A 5,238-nucleotide genomic window follows, 5' to 3' on the forward strand; every position below is an offset into this window, starting at 1 on the left:
TCATGGTGGATGTCTGTTACTGTGTAATAGTACTACAAACAGCTACCAGGAGAGGGGGCTGTTCCCTAAAAAATAATGCCCTTATTACTTCCTGTAGGTGTAGGCAACCTTGTATTGTATTGTATGTCTTTATTTATATAGCGCTAAAAGTGTACTCAGTGCTTCACAAAGAATACAGTACAGGGAATTTTAAAAATACAATAAGTGCAGCAAAAATCAGACAATGGGAAAGGAAATCCCTGCCCCGAAGAGCTTACAATCTAAGAGGTTTGGGGGGAAAACTTACAGAGACAGCAGATGAGGGAATAAGTGCTGTAGATGGGTGTGCTTGGCCACAATGGGTAGTATAAGTGACTGTGGGACAATAGCCATGAGTGCTATTGGTTTCTGTTGCTTGGGAAAGACAGGTACGGTATGCCTGGGAATTAGGAAATAAAATGGACTATCTTTCCCAGCACTCAAATAATAATGCAATTAAATTTATTAATGAACTTGACTTAGAAAGATTGAAGTCACCATTACATTAATACTGAAATGTTTCCCCAGTGGCCCTATAACATGCACACACACAGATACAGTACCTCTTGTTCTACACTTTCCTCTGTTTAGCCAATAATGGGTTCCAAATATTTTAGTAACAAACTTACAATTGGCTGATTTGATTAATGCCAAGATCCACAAACCAGATGGGTTATGCCTGGTATAAAGACTGTAAACGTCTCCAAACCCTTTTGCTTACCATAAAACCATTAACAATAAAAAATAATTGTAAAAATGCATGGCTGGCTGATGTTAGTGTACAGTAAGTGCCTATTGTATGTCTTTATTTGTATGTCTTTATTTATATAGCGCCATTAATGTACATAGCGCTTCACAGTAGTAATACATGTGGTAATTAAATAAATAACAGATAATATAAATAACAGATCATGGGAATACGTGCTTTAGACATAAAAGTAACATTAAGGAAGAGGAGTCCCTGCCCCGAGGAGCTTACAGTCTAATTGGTAGGTAGGGAGAACGTATAGAGACAGTAGGAGGGAGTTCTGGTAAGTGCGTCTGCAGGGGGCAAGCTTTATGTATCATGTGTTCAGAATATCCACAGTGCTATTCATATGCTTCTTTAAGCAAGTGCGTCTTAAGGTGGGTCTTAAAGGTGGATAGAGAGGGTGCTAGTCGGGTACTGAGGGGAAGGGCATTCCAGAGGTGTGGGGCAGTCAGTGAAAAAGGTTTAAGGCGGGAGAGGGCTTTAGATACAAAGGGGGTAGAAAGAAGACATCCTTGAGCAGAACGCAAGAGTCTGGATGGTGCATAACGAGAAATTAGGGCTGAGATGTAAGGAGGGGCAGAAGAGTGTAAAGCTTTAAAAGTAAGGAGAAGAATGGAGTGTGAGATGCGGGATTTGATCGGAAGCCAGGAGAGGGATTTCATGAGGGGAGATGCTGAGACAGATCTAGGAAAGAGTAGAGTGATTCTGGCAGCAGCATTTAGGATAGATTGTAGGGGAGACAGGTGAGAGGCAGGAAGGCCAGACAGCAGGAGGTTACAGTAATCAAAACGGGAGAGAATGAGGGCCTGAGTCAGCCTTTTAGCAGTCGAGCAACAGAGGAAAGGGCGTATCTTTGTTATATTGCGGAGGAAAAAGCGACAAGTTTTAGAAATGTTTTGAATGTGAGAGGCGAATGTGAGAGAGGAGTCGAGTGTGACCCCTAGGCAGCGTGCTTGGGCTACTGGGTAAATGATCGTAGTTCCAACAGTAATGTGGAAGGAGATAGTAGGGCCAGGTTTGGGAGGAAGTATGAAGAGCTCTGTTTTAGCCATGTTGAGTTTAAGGCGGCGGAGGGCCATCCAGGATGATATAGCAGAGAGACATTCAGAAACTTTGGTTTGTACAGCAGGTGTAAGGTCAGGTGTTGAAAAGTATATTTGTGTGTCGTCAGCATAGAGGTGATATTTAAACCCAAAAGATGTTATTAAGTCACCTAGAGAGAGTGTGTACAGAGAAAAGAGAAGAGGTCCCAGGACAGAGCCCTGGAGTACCCCCATAGAGAGATCAATAGAGAAGGAGGAGGTGTTAGCAGAAGAGACATTGAAAGTACGATGGGAGAGGCAGGATGAGATCCAGGATAGAGCTTTGTTCCGAATACCAAGAGTATGGAGAATATGAAGGAGAAGAGGATGGTCCACGGTGTCAAATGCTGCAGAGAGGTCGAGTAATATGAGCAGAGTGTAATGACCTCTGTCTTTGGCAGCATAGAGGTCATCAGTTATTTTAGTGAGGGCTGTTTCCGTGGAGTGAGCAGTGCGGAAGCCAGATTGTAGAGGGTCTAGGAGAGAATAGGTGTTGAGAAAATGGCGCAAGCGAGAGAATACAAGACGTTCAAAGAGTTTAGAGGCAAAAGGTAGGAGGGAGACAGGTCGATAGTTAGAAAGACAGGTAGGGTCAAGCTTGCTGTTTTTGAGTAATGGTATGACTGTTGCATGTTTGAAGGAGGATGGAAAGGTTCCAGAGCAGAGGGAGGAGTTAAAAATGTGTGTGAGCGTAGGGATTATAGTAGGAGCAAGAGGTTTTAGGAGATGGGAGGGAATGGGGTCAAGAGGGCAAGTGGTAGAGGGAGAAGAGGCAATCAACAGAGACACATCCTCCTCTGAGACAGTGGAAAAAGAGTCAAGGAAGGCAGGAGGAGAGTTAGGAAGAGGTGTAGGATGGGAGGAAGAAACAGAGGGGATGTTCTGATGTATGGATTCCACCTTTTCCTTAAAATAGTCAGCAAAGTCTTTAGCGGAGATGAAGGAAGGAGAGGCAGCTGAGGGTGGTTTGAGTAGAGTATCAAAGACAGAGAACAGTCGGCGTGGGTTAGACTTGTGCATGTGGATTAGAGTAGAAAAGTAGGCTTGTTTAGCTTGCGAGAGGGCAGAGTTGAAACAGGATAGCATAAATTTGTAGTGAAGGAAGTCTGCGAGAGTTTCAGACTTCCTCCAGAGGCATTCAGAGGAACGAGTGGAGGAACGCAGCATGTGCGTGTGGGAATTTAGCCAGGGTCTAGGGTTAGAAGGGCGAGGGCGGCAGAGAGAAAGCGGGGCATGTAGGTCAAGAGACGAGGACAAGACAGAGTTGTAGTTCCTGACCAGGTTGTCAGGGTCGGTAGCAGAGCTGAGAGAGGAGAGGGAGGAGCGTAAAGTGGACTCAAAGTCAGGTAAGTGAATAGAGCACAGGTTTCTGCAGAACCGGGGGGTAGATGGAGGTGGAGAAGGGGAGAAGCAAGATAAAGAGAATGAGATGAGATGATGGTCAGAGAGAGGAAAAGGGGAAATGGAGAAATCGGGGAGAGAAGTTTTTAGTGAAAACCAGGTCTAAGTAGTAGTGGCCATCCTTGTGGGTGCTGGCTGCAGTCCACTGTTGAAGGCCAAAAGAAGAGGTTAGAGAAAGAAAGCGGGAAGCCCAAGGGAGAGAGGGGTCATCAATGTGGCAATTGAAGTCCCCAAGGAGAAGAACAGGGGAGTCTGAGGAGAGAAAGAAAGAGAGCCAGGATTCAAAGTGAGAGAGAAAGGCAGAAGGGGGATGAGTAGAGGTAGGTGGGCGATAGATGACCGCCACATGGACAGGGAGAGGAGAGAAGATCTGGACAGTGTGAGCCTCGAAGGAGGGAAAAGCAAGAGATGGAGGAATAGGAAGGGTTCGGTAACGGCAGAGAGAGGAGAGCAGGAGCCCCACGCCTCCACCCCTGCCATCAGTGCACGGAGTGTGGGAGAAGGAAAGGCCACCATAGGAGAGGGCAGCTTCCAGAGCAGTGTTAGACTGAGTGAGCCAGGTCCCAGTTATAGCAAATAGGAGCAGAGAGTGAGAGAGAAAAAAGTCATGCACAGAGAGGAACTTGTTAGAAAGGGAGCGAGCATTCCAAAGGGCACAGGAGAAAGGGAGAGAGGAGGGAGGGTGGCAGGGGATGGGTATGAGGTTGGAGGGGTTGACACCAGAAGGAGTAGAGGTTGCAATTGGCAGGCGAGGACGAGAGCATGTAGGAATAAGGCAGGGACCAGGATTGCGAGAGATATCCCCAGAAGCAAGGAGGAGAAGCATGGATAGGAAGAGGATGTGTGAGGATGATTTGTAGGAGTGTTTTTTAGTGCAGGGGATATAGCTGTGTGGTGTCAGTGGACGCAGGTAAGAAAGGAGTTCATGTGAACTGAGAAGTGGGGAAGGAAGGAGAGATGGACATATATGAATAGAGTTAGAGACATACTGAGGCTGGTAAAAAGAAGTGCATAATTTGAGAAAAAGTGAAGTCACAGCAAATATAAATGGTAAAGGCAGCATCACAGCAGTAATGATGCAGTCTGGTATAGATGATATCCTCCTTTCCAGCGTAGTTCAAATGCAGGAATCAGGGCCAGACAGGGTGTCCACTTCTTCTTCACTTCTTTTGAACTTCCTTTTAAACTTGAGTTGTCCAGTAGTCCTGCCACTTGTAATGGGCCACTTTGAATATGGGCTGTACATTTACCCTATTAAACCAGCCACTGCTGTTAATTCACTCTGGTCCCATTTAAGTAGTAAGATTCGAACGTATGGTTTCCCATGCTAAGAGGCAGGAATCTGACCTACATTAAAGTGATATTAAGCTCAACCGTGTCTACTTTTCATCTTTGAACATCCTGCAGTGCAAATAGATCCAAATACATATATTTTTGATTGTAAGCTCTTTGGAGCAGAGACTTGTGCCTGGGAAAATTGTATGTACAGCGCTGTGTACATTGTCAGAACTATATAAGAAAAACATTATTATATAATGCTCCCCTTATTGAGCCCTCCACTTCAGACTGACCCGCTTATCTGTGTACAGTATGCAAGCTATTTTACAGCTACCAAATCATCGCTTTTGGTGTACTTTTTCTTTCAATTCACATATTATTTTGTCTTTGCCTATCAAATTGTTGTTGTCAAATACCAACCTTTAGGATGCCTTCAAAGGTTAGCGATGGGTAAGTCTGAGAAAGGTTAGTACTCCAAGTACTGTACTACTACCTTGGCAACTGTTGAATCAGAAAAAGCAAGATTGTAAGTCAAAGACTGAGCCATTGATTGAGCCACCTGTGCTGAAGCAGGGATGTCCCTAATACCTGACCTGTTGGTGGCCCTTGAGGACTGAAGTTGGCCACCCCTGCTCTAGACTAGCTGCTGACCTGAAGAAAGATCAGACAGAAATGAAACATGACTTATCACAACAACCAAAAGCAAAT

Source organism: Ascaphus truei, chromosome 14, assembly GCF_040206685.1.
Source record: "Ascaphus truei isolate aAscTru1 chromosome 14, aAscTru1.hap1, whole genome shotgun sequence".
NCBI lineage: Eukaryota > Metazoa > Chordata > Amphibia > Anura > Ascaphidae > Ascaphus > Ascaphus truei.